This window comes from Dasypus novemcinctus, chromosome 10 (assembly GCF_030445035.2).
Source record: "Dasypus novemcinctus isolate mDasNov1 chromosome 10, mDasNov1.1.hap2, whole genome shotgun sequence".
Classification (NCBI taxonomy): Eukaryota; Metazoa; Chordata; class Mammalia; order Cingulata; family Dasypodidae; genus Dasypus; species Dasypus novemcinctus.
This window is the reverse complement of record NC_080682.1, coordinates 28045077-28057913: the sequence shown is the minus strand read 5'-3', so window position 1 is coordinate 28057913 and position 12837 is coordinate 28045077.

Sequence of the window (12837 nt, the reverse complement as noted above, 5' to 3'; positions counted from 1 at the left end):
TGGGCCCTGAGCCTTAGCAGAGTTGCAACTCCTACTCTCTGGTTCATTGGACTTAACCAGGTCAGCTGACAGGGAGATGAAGATGGTCAACCACCACACCAGGGAACTGAGAGTGCTTACAACAGCAAGCAGGAGAATTACATCCATCATCCATGTGGGATCTAAGCCCCCTCTTGATATAGAGGTGGAATGGACATCACCATCCCAGGGTCCACAGGATGGAGGAATAAAATATGAATTTGAGTGGACTTACTGATATTCTACTATAGAACTATTGTGACTAGTAATGGAAGAAATTGTAGCATTTATGTGGAGAAAGTGGCCAAGGTAGTTACTGAGGACAGGGAGAGGGAAGAAGAGATGTGATGGGATATTTTTGGGACTTGGAGTTGTCCTAAATGATATTGCAGGGACAGATGCTGGACATTATATATCCTACCATAACCCACTGAATGGACTGGGGGAGAGTGTAAACTACAATGTAAACTATAATCCATGCAGTGCAGCAGTGCCCCAAAATGTATTCACCAAATGCAATGAATGTGCCACAAGATGAAATAAGTTGTTGATGTTGGAGGATTAGGCAGGATGGGGGGTAGAGTATATGGGAACCTCATATTTTTTAAAGTAACACTTTTTATGATCTATGAATCTTATTTAAAAAGACAATAAAAGTGAAAACAATAAAAAAGGAGATCATACAACTCATCAACAATAAAAAGAGAAACTACCTGATTAAAAAATGGGCCAAAGACTTGAAAAACAATTACCAAAGAAGAAATACAAATGGCAAAGAAACACATGAAAAATGTTCAACAACACTAGCAATTAGGGAAATTTGAATCAAAACTTTAATGAGATATCATTTCACAGCTGTCAGCTTGTCTGCTCCTAAAAAGTTAGAAAACTGTAAATGTTGGAGAGGATGCAAGAGAAAGGAAAGCTTATTCACTATGGGTGGGAATGTAGAATGGAACAGCCACTATGGAGGACTGTTTGACAGTTCCTAAAGAAGTTGAATATAAACTTGGCATGTGACATAGCAATACAATTACTAGGTATATACCCAGAACACCAATGTTCATAGCTGCATTATTCACAATTGCCAAAATTGGCAACAGCCCAATGTGTCCATCATCTGGAGAATGGATAAGCAAACTGTGGAGTATACTCATGAAAGACTATTAGGCAGCAGTAAGAAGAAATGAAGTCATGTGGCATAAGACAACACAGATGAACCTGGAGGACATTATGTTGAGTGAAGCAAGCCTGACACAAAAGGACAAATATTTACGATTGTGCTATTATGGACTAAATATATTGTGTAAACTCAAGGAGTTAATAATTAGAATTTAAGTCAATGGATAACAGAAGGAGGGCAAAGAAAGGGAAGCTAAGGGTTAATCTTTGTAGAATTGGTAAAATGGTTGCTTGTAAATCTTTGGAAATAAGTTGAAATGGTCAAAACATAGGAAAACAAAATAGGTGGAGACCTGGAAAATTCACAAATATGTGGTAGTTAAGCCCCCTCTTTAACCCTCAGTGATTCAAGAAAGAAATGGTGAGGAAACAGTACATTTTTCAAGATGAACGTAAACAAGAACACAACATATCAAAAGCTAGGGGATGGAGCAAAGGCTGTGCTGAGATTGAAATTTATAGCCCTAAATGAAGACCTAACTGCATACTAAGAGGAACTAGAAAAAGTAAAGCAAAATAATCCCAATTCAAGTAAAATTGAAAGGAGAAGGAAAGAAATAGCAATGGCTAGGGCACAAATGAATGAAATTGAGAATAAAACATTACAGAACTTTAATAAAACCAAAAGCTGGTTCTTTTTCCCAAAACTCTGTGGTGCTCTGGGTCTGGCTGCTAGCCATCCATTTGTCCTTAGTTTTTCTGTCATGTAACAAAGTACCTGTCATGTGACAAAGTACATCCTCATTTTGACAGATTCCCCTTATTTCCAGCTTATTCTGTGGCTTACACTCTACATTTGTATTTCATTCTGTTTAAAAAGACTGGGACATACTGATGTTTAATGTTTGTAGAGGTTTTAATTAACTTTTCTGTGCAATTGTGGAAATGTATAGAGTGGATGGTAACACATAGTAACAGATGGTTTATAAATGCGGATGTGCCTGAAAGTGTTAGTCTAGGGATGTAAATGCCAAATGACAGAATGCTGAAGAATAATCTGGAAACTGAGTAGCACAGTAAACCAAAAGGAGGAGAGACTTATGGTTGATGATACAGATGCAGGAGTGTCCTTTGTGAGCTAGAGCGGATGTGCATCGCTACTGCAGGGTGCTGGGAATGTGGAGAGGCATGGGAAAAGTACAGCTGGAGTGACCTATGGACTGCGGTTAGCAGTGATAATATAATATTCTTGCATCTTTGCAAAAGATGTACTGTGTTGATAATGAGGCAATATGGAAAATGTGAGCCAGATGTACACTATGGACATGGTAGCAATCAGATGATATTATTTTTTTCTGTAGCAAATGTTCCACCACAGTGTGGTGTTTTGATGGAGGTGTGTTGTTTGGAAATTCTGCATATGTGCATGATTGTTTTATAAGTTTAATACTTCTGTCATAAAAAATATTTTAAAAAAATAAAAATAGAGAGGGTTGGGGGAAAAACACACCAAATGTAAGATAAGGACATGATTGGTAGTAAGACTTTGACAATATTCTTTCATATTTTGTGACATATGTCTCACTACAATGCAAGATGTTAGTGGAGGGTTGATTTATAGGATCCCTGTATGATGTTAATACATGCTTGCTTTGTAAGTTCACAACTTTTACTATACATTTAATTGTTTATGTATGTTCATATATAAATGATATAAGTATAATAATAATAGGGTTGGTTGGGGGAAAATACTTTGGTTAGGAGTAATATTTTGACAATGCTCCTTAATCATTAGTTAAAAAGGTTTAACAACAATGCAAGTTATTGGTGAGTTATGAGAGTCCTGTATGATTTTATATATGTTTGTTTTGTAAGTTCATAACTATTAGTATACACTTATTGTGTTTGTGTATAAGTGATATACTTCAATAAGTTAATATAAAAAATAAAAAAACAATGACTGGGACAGTCTATAACAACCAAAATGGATTCTGTTCACCACACCTTAACTAAAAATAACATCATCAAAATGTGATATTTAAAATGGAATTGGTTAAAGTTCAGAACATGTGTTTTTTGTTTGTGTTTTCATTTTTGATTCATAATTCAGTCAACAAATTATTTTATATTTTTGATTCTTATTTTTATGTATTTGATCCATGAATGAATGTTTGTTTATGGTGAGAAATAGTGGCCATATTAATTCTTTTCCATAGAACTATCCAGTTTTCCTGACACCATATATTGATGAGTCAATTCTTTCATCATGGATGGATGTGGTACCACATTCAAAAATAAGCTGTCTATACATACAAATGCTTTATTCTGAACTCCCCATTCAATTTCACTGGTCTTTATGTCTGCCCTTGTACTAGTGTAGTATATTTTGATTACTGTAGGCCTGTACTACATTTTAAAATTGGGTATTGTTAGGGCTCTAAATCCTTCATTTTTCAAGATGGTTTTGCCTATTTGTTCCTTCAGTATTCCAATAAAAAATTAATGATTGACTTTTCCATTTCTTCTAAGATATCTGATGTTATTTTGATTCATATTGTATTTAATATGTAAATCATGGTGGGTAGAATTAACACACTAATATGTAGTCTTCAAACCCATGAACACGCATATCCTTCCATTTATATAGTCTTATTTAAATACTTTCAGATATGTTTTCTTGCTTTCTCTGTATAAGTCCTTTATAGCCTTGGTTAAACTTAATCCTAGTTATTAGATGTTTTATATTTGCTCTAGTGTGCAGAATTTTTTCTTAATTTCCTTTTAAAATTGTTAATTACTAATCTATAGAAACACCACTGAGTTTTAAATTGATACTATACACTCCGTTTTGCTTAGTGATTAGTTCTTAACTTTGTTTTACATTTGTGAGAATTTTCTGTATATAGGTTCACATCATTTACAAACAATGAAAGTTTTACTTCTTCCCCTCCAATTTGGATACCTATTTTTTCTTTTAAAGATTTATTTATTTATTTATTTATTTATTTATTTATTTATTTCCCCTTCCCCCTCACCCCGGTTGTCTGTTCTCTATGTCTATTTTGCTGTGTCTTCTTTGTCCACTTCTGTTGTTGTCAGCAGCACGGGAATCTCTGTTTCTTTTTGTTGCACCATCTTGTTGTGTTAGCTCTCCGTGTGTGTGGCACCATTCCTGGGCAGGCTGCACTTTCTTTCACACTGGGTGCTTCTCCTTATGGGGTGCACTCCTTGCACGTGGGGCTCCCCATACTCGGTGGACACCCCTGAGTGTCATGGCACTCCTTGTGCACATGGGCCAGCTCCACATGGGTCAAGGAGGCCAGGGGTTTGAACTGTGGACCTCCCATGTGGTAGATGGATGCCCTAACAGCTGGGCCAAGTCTACCACCCTTGGTTACCTTTTATTTTATTTTCTTGCCTAATTACTCTGGCTAGAACTGACACTCCAATGTTGAATTACATTGGTGATAATGGTCACTCTTTCCTTGTCCCTAAATATGATGCTAGCAATATGATTTTCTTTTCTTTTTAAAGATTTATTTATTTATTTATTTCTCTCTCGTCCCCCCCACCCCAGTTGTCTGTTCTCTCTATTTGCTGCATCATCTGTGTCTGCTTCTGTTGTTGTCAGTGGCAGAGGAATCTGTGTATCTTTTTGCTGCATCATCTTGTTGTGTCATTTCTCTGTGTGGGCAGTGCCATTCTTAGGCAGGCTGCACTTTCATTGGTGCTGGTTCACTCTCCTTATGGGCCACACTCCTTGCACATGGGGCTCCCCTACACAGGACACCCCTGCTTGGCACGGCACTCCTTGCGAGCATCAGCACTGCACATGGGCCAGTTCCACATGGGTCAAGGAGGCCTGGGGTTTGAACCACGATCCTCCCATGTGGTAGATAGATGCCCTAACCACTGGGCCAAGTCTGCTGCCAATATGTTTTTCATATATGACATTTATCATTTTGAGTTAATTTCCTACTATCCCTAGTTCTGTTATGGTTTTACAATAAGAGTGCTAGATTTTGCCAAATGATTTCTCTGACTCAATTTACATGGTCATGTGTGGTTTTTTTGTTTGGTTTTGTTATTCTTCTTTTCACTAATATGATATTATGTTCATTTATTTTCTTATTTTGAACCACATATTACTTGGGAGAAATGACAGTTGGTCAGGGTGTATAATTCTTTTAAGATGCCATTGAATTCTATTTACTAGAGTTTGGTTCAGTGTTTTTGCAACAATATTGAAAAATGCTGTCAGTCCATAAGCTTTTGAGGTATCGTTATCTGGATTTTGTATTAGGGTGAAGCTCAAATCACAATGAATTAGAGAGTAATTAACTCTGATTTAATTTTTTGAAGGAATATGAGCAAGACAGGTGTTTCTCAGTGTTTGGTGAAATTCACATGTGAACCCATCTGGTGCTGTGATTTTTCTTGTTAGGAAGTTTTGACTAGATTTGTTCTGTTCACTTTTCTAAGTCTATTTATATCTTCTATTTTCTTCAGAAAATGTAAGTTGTTTGCCCATTTTATCTAGATTATCTATTTCCTTGCGGCACAGTTCTTCATTTTATCCTTTTTTTACTTCATTTTATTACAGTGGAGTGTAAGACAATGCTCCTCTTCATTTCTGATCGTAATTATTTCTGTCCTGTCTCTTTTTGTCTTTGTGAGGGTAGCTAATGTTTTATTGATCTTCAGAAAGAAACATTTTTTGTTTTTATTGACATCCTCTACTGTGTTTTTATTCTCTATTTCCTTTATGTCCAATATAAGATTTGTAATTTCATTCTATCTCCTTTCTTTTGTTTTATTATGCTTTTCTATTTTAGTGCCTAATGTTGTGAAGTTGTCTTCTATATTGACATTCGAATTCAGAGGTATACATTTCCCTCTCACTACTGCCTTTAGCTTCTCTATAAGATTTGGTACTACTTGTTTCTGTTCATTTTTGTTGAGACATTTCTTATTTGCTTCTCTGACTTCTTCTTTGGCTCATTGTTTAAGAGTGTACTCTTTTGGAATTGGACTTGGCCCAATGGATATGGCATCTGCCTACCACATGGAAGGTCCTCAGTTCAAACCTTGGGCCTCCTTGACCCATGGGGAGCTGGCCCATGTGCAGTGTTGATGCTCACAAGGAGTGCCCTGCCATGCAGGGGTGTCCCCAACATAGGGGAGCCCCATGCACAAGGAATGCAACCCATAAGGAGAGCTTCCCAGCATAAAAAAAGTGCAGCCTGCCCTAGAATGGCACTGCACACATGAAGAGCTGACACAATGAGATGATGCAACAAAAAGAAACACAGATTCCCAGTGTTGCTGATAAGGATAGAAGCAGTCACAGAAGAACATACAGTGAATGGACACAGAGAGCAGACAACTGGGGAGGGAGGGGAGAGAAATAAATTTTAAAAATCCTTAAAAAAATAAGAGTGTACTGTTTGATTTCCACATAGTTCATTTTCTAGATATTTCTCATTGATTTTTAGCATGATTCAATGATGCTAGAAAATATTCATTTTATGATATCAATGCTTTAAATTTATTAAATCTTGTATTATGATCTAGCTTATAGTCTATTTTGAAGAAAGACACAGTTGCACTAGAGAAAAAATATGTATTGTGATCATTTTCGATGAAGTGTTCTACATATCTTATAGCTGTAGATTGTTCACAGTATCATTCAACTTTTGCTTTATCAATCTTCTATCTAGTTGTTTTACCTTTATTAAATGTTGCAAACAGTGAAGTCTATTACTAGCTCATAGAACCATTTGTTTCTCTTTTCAAATGTGCCAGTATTTGTTTCATTATTGTGGGTCTCTGCAGTTTCAATGCATATATAAATTTAATGCCTTCTTGTTGACCATCAATATGTAGTCTAATCTTTGTCTGATTTAACAGTTTGGACTTGAAGACTGTTTCATCTGATATTAGTACAGATACCATAGATTTTTTTGGTTACTATTGCCATGGATATTTTACCATCCATTTGCATTCACCCAACTTGTGCTTTCAAATCTAAATTATGTCTCTGATATTACACATACAGTTTTAGCAATTGTGCCAATCTCTACCCTTTGACGAAGGATTTAGCTCATTTCTATTTAAAGTATTTACTAATAATGCAGAACTTTTGTATAAGTCAGCCAAAAGGGTGCTAATGCAAAATATCAGAAATCAGTAGGTTTTTATAAAGGATATTTATTTGGGGTAGAAGCTTACAGTTAATAGGATATAAAGTGTAAGTTACTTCCCTCACCAAAGTTTATTGCCACATGTTGGAACAAGATGGCTGCTGACATCTGCCAGGGTTCAGGCTTCCTGTGTTCCTCTCTTCCAGGGTCTCATTTCTTTCCAAGCTCAGCTCCACTGTTTTCTCCACAAGGTCAGCTGTGGAATAAGAGACTCTCTAGGCTTTGCCTCTTTCACCAACTCCAACTGTAGCCTGTGAGATGACTGGCTCTGTCTTTCTCCCTGGGGCCCAATTCTCTCCTTGTTCAGCTGTTCTGCTCTTCTGTGTGACTACTCCCCAGGCCCTAGCTCAAAACTTGAACCTCCTTTCTCTGTGAGAGAAAGTGTATTTTCTATGAGTCTCCACTGAGCAAGAGGGCAGACTCAATGTCCTACTGACATGGTCCATTCAAAGCCTTAATCATTATTTAATCACATGAAAGTTAAATGTAGGAATCCAATACATTCCAACACAAGCAAAGGAAAAGACCAATTTTCAAATATAATCCAATATATCTTGGAATTCATCAATAATATCAAACTGCTACAACTTTCTTTGAACATTTTTACTATTTTCCCTTACTTAGTTAATACTGTATTGCTAGTTTTATATCTTTTCCCTCAATTCTTGATTATTGTATTTTCATATCTTTTTATTATTTTACATTTTAGTATTTTGAGAACTTCACATTTTCATCCATTTACTTTTTCAGAGACTTTGTGGTTACTATTGGGCTTAAATGAAAGATACTAAATCTATAAAAATGTAATTGATTTGATACCAAATTAATGTTAATAATATACTCTGACATTTATTCTTATACCCCAGCATCTCCTTATGTCATTATTTTTACAAATTATACTCTGTCACAGTCAATACCCTAAAGTACAGAATTTTCATTGCTTTATTTTCTTATTGTCATTTTTTTTACATTTTTTTCTTTATTGTTAAAGAAGATTTAGACTACATAAATGTTACATTGCTTATATAGGGGATTCACATATACTCTAATCCCTCTGTGTCCCAAACTTTCATCCATTAATAAAATCTTTCATTAGTGTGGTACATTTGTTACAATTGATGACTTAACCTGGTAGTATATATTGGCTAAGAATTACCTCCTGAGGCCCTCCTTGCTGCTCAAACATGGCCCTTTTCTAAGGAAAACCCAGCATATAAATTCACTGCTTTCCCCCATCATGGGACATGACTCTCAGGAATGAGCCTCCCTGGCACCAAGGAATTAATACTAAGTGCCAGCTAATGACAAATTTGGTGACAGACTTAGACCAAAAGGGATAAATATTAAATGCAAATAAATTTTTGTGGCTAAGATATTTCAAAGATCATTCCAGAGGTTAAACTTGTGCACATCTCAGGAGGATCTCACTGTCTGCCACAGTAAACAGTGCCTCAAGTAGTGCTCCTGGGGAAGTCTAGAGACATCTGGACACTATAGTTGGGCAAATGACCCCAAAAAATTGGCACCCTATTGGTGGGCCTTACCTTGGAATATATAACTCATCTCCCCCAATACATCAGTTAGACTCATTTATAATTTTCCTACACATGGTTCTTCTATCCCATGTATCTAAATGCATAAGTAATACTATACCCATGAAATATATGTCACAGGGACATAAATCTTCTGGCAGTTAATATGACAGATGAGTCTAGAATCTCAACAGAGTTGCAGCCAATACCTACTCTTCATTTCACCCAACTCCCCAGGACAACTACCAAAAGGATGATGATGGACAATGCCCAACCCAAGAAGCAAAGAGTATCTTCAACTGCAAACAAGACAGTTCATCCATCTGATTCACTTCATCTAAGGACTCTTTCAGTTGGAAGCAGATTCAGGCATAACCATCTCCAAATCCTCAAGACAGAAGAATGAGCAAACATAGGGGGGGATTACAACTATGAACTAAGTTAGAGTTATTAATATTCTAGCAATGTAAGAACGTGTAATATTGATATAGAGATAGTGGTCACCAGAGATTCAGAGGGGAGGGACAGGGAGCAATAAGTGTAACATGGGGCAATTTTGAGACATTGGAATCATTCTGCATGATATCACAATGACAGATACCAGTTTTGTGGCTCATTACATTTTAAGTAAGTGCTTTTTAGAATCTGAATGAATAAGAAGAGAAATTACATTTAAAAACATAATACAATATAAAATGCAGGGGTTTATCATTACCCCTATGCTTACTTTCACAAGAAATCTTTATTCATTCTTGCTGCATCGGTCCACTGTCTAGTGTCCTTTCTTTTTCATCTGAATAGCTCCCTGTATTACTATCATAGGAGAGATCTAGTAGGGATGATCACCCACAGCTTTTTTTGATCTGGGAGTACACTAATTGTGACCTCATCTATAATACAATCTGTCAGATATAAAAAGATGTGTTGAGACTGTATTCTTTCAGTACTTTAATATTTCATCCCACTGCCTTCAAGTCATCATGATTTTTGCTGAGAAACCAACACTTAATATTGTAAGAATTACCTTTTACATAGCATATTGCTTTGCTTTTCTTACTTTCAGATATCTTTCCTTGTTTTTGCATTCTACAATTTTATTACATTACCCCTGGGATAGTTCTTCTCAAGTTTCTCCTCTTTGTTTTTCCTGATATTCATGAAAATTTGTGCATGTCTTTAATTATATTAAAGAAGTTTTCTGCCATTACTTCTTTTCATATTCTCCCATCCCTTTCTCTCTTTATTTTTCTCAAAATCAATTTATGACTCTTTTGGTACTCTTGAGGATACCCCCATGACAATAAATCTTTTTATCATAGACAATTTATTTCTCTTATTCAGACTGAATCATTTCAATTTTATTGTCTTTGATTTCACTTATTCTTTCTTGTCTATATCCAAAAACTCATCTTTTTTTTAATGTTTCTTAAAGTCTTATCTTCTTTTTTAGATGGACCATAATTTCTTGTGGCTTTTCTCATAAGCTTTTATTTATTTTTATCTTTATTTTTAATGTAGTTTTAGATTACAGAAAATTTACATAGAAAATATATAGTATTTCTTTATATCCACCCCTTCCCATTTCCACATTTTCCCCTATTGACCTCATCTTTCATTAGAATGATTTACTTGTTACAGTTGAACAGATATTGAAGCATTGCTCCTAAAACATGATCTATAGTTTAAATAGTGGTTTTATACTCTGCACTATACAATTTATAGGTTTTGACAAAATGTGTAATAACTTCATCTGTCATTACAATATCATACAGAAAAATTCCAATACTCCAAAAATGTCCATGTTCCACCAGTTATTCTCTCATTCTCCCCTCAGAACCTCTGGTGACCAAAACCTTTATATCACTATTACACGTTTTTCTCTTACTAGAATAATAAATCTACTTTGGTCCAGACTTGCAGTGCCCCCTTACCTTTGTTCATTTGCAAACTTGAGGATTTGGGGATCGTGATTCCCACTCTGTATCTGATTGAGAGGGAGCTTAATGATATCACGATATCATAAACTTTGGTTTCACAATGTAAAATTTACTGTTTTAATTTTTTTAACCTATGTTATTATGTACATGTGTTCTGTGTTCCAAAATTTGAATCCACATATTTATATAACAAATATGTCACTGAGAATCAGGAGTTAGCAAAAAATAATCAATGAAAACATCATATTTCACTGTTTTTGAAAATTGGCTACTAATTGGTGCTCTCTTTCACAATCTAGCTTTACTATACATTTTTTCATAACTCACAAAATTGTACAAAACAGAATGTAAACTACAATGTGAACTATAATCCATGCTCAGTGGCAATGCTCCAAAATGTGTTCATCAATTGTAAATAATGTACCACACTAGTGAAGGATGCTATTAATGTGGAAAGATGTGGAAGGGGTAGGGAGTGGGGCATATGGGAATCCCCTATACATTTTTTTAAAGATTTATTTTTATTTATTTACCCACCCCTTGCCATGTGCTTTCTGTCTGCTCTCTGTGTCCACTGGCTGCACATTCTTCTGTCTGCTTGTCCCCTTTTGTTGCATCATCTTCCTGTGCCAGCTCTCCTTGGGCCTGGGCCGGCTTGCCTTCGCAAGGAGGCCCTGGGAAACAAACCCAGAACCTCCCATATGGTAGGTGGGTGCCCAAGTGCTTGAGCCACATCCACTTCCTGGAATCTGCTAGATTTTTTATGTAGCAGTTATGTAATCTAAGCATCTCAAAAAGTAAAATGTATAGATATATAATATATAATATGAATATATATATATATGAAAATCAAACTGAGGCAAGCGTGGGCCTCTTGTTTACTAAGAAATTCCTCTGTTAACTAGAGTCAAAATGTCTTCCCTATTACTATGAAATAGAATTTACCCCCTACAGAGTACTCTATTGTAGACCTAAAGACAGAAATCCTTTGTATCATATTGAATTGATTTTCTCTTACACTTCTTTAACTGTCTTCATCCTATTTCAGCCTGCATGGCAAGTTCTAGGAAGAACAAGACAGCAGTGGGTGTACTGGGTCAGGTCTTCAGTTTGCCACTGAATAGATTGGAACCAGTGTAAATGAACTTCAGTATGTATATAGGGGTTTCTCTGTTCCACTAACACAGCGATGGGGACCCAGGATTAGAGTCCAAGTTGGCCACATAATGATCCAGGGAAGACTTAGGGTAGATTTTAGCTGGTTCTACCACTTTTAAGTTGCATTTTCTGGATTCTGGACTCTATCTGTTACTGAGATAATTTAACTATTTCTCACGTTTGATGAAAATAGTCTGGACTTTTTATATTGTTTTTCAAATACTCATTGGGTGAACTGACCCTGAAGAGTCTTATTCTACCAATTTCATTGTCCAGATCCATCATAATAATATAGAGAACTCATATAATTTATGGATGTAGTTTTATTTCCTAGAGAAACACTAGCAATGTAATTAAATGAAGTATGGTTAAAAACAGAGGGAAATAATTTTAATATGAAATATTATATTATTTTAAAAGTAATCAAAAAGTTCAAATTTCAAATATATATGTAATGTAAACAGCATAAATGAATATGATTTCAAATATAAACTGACTAAGCCTTCCATTTAAATGCCCTATAATTGACTCTGTTAAAAGTAAGAGCCAAACATATGTTGTCTATATTTAATATATGAGGTGGGAAGATAGTATAGTAGGAAGCTCCAGGATTCAGAGCTTCCAGCAAAACAAAAATTAAACTGGTATGAACTGTTTGAAACAATTAGTGTGAAACTCTGGAGGAAAGAAGAAAATTGTTCAGCATCCAGGGAAGAACAGAAAGAAGAAGCTGATAAGTTATTGTAAAGACCAGGAGATTGCTAACTTAATGTGGTGGCTACTGATGCCCATTCCTCACTCTTACAATAGGCCACAGTGCAGTCCAGCTGCTGGCTAGCTCACTGGTGACAAAAAAGAACATAAAAA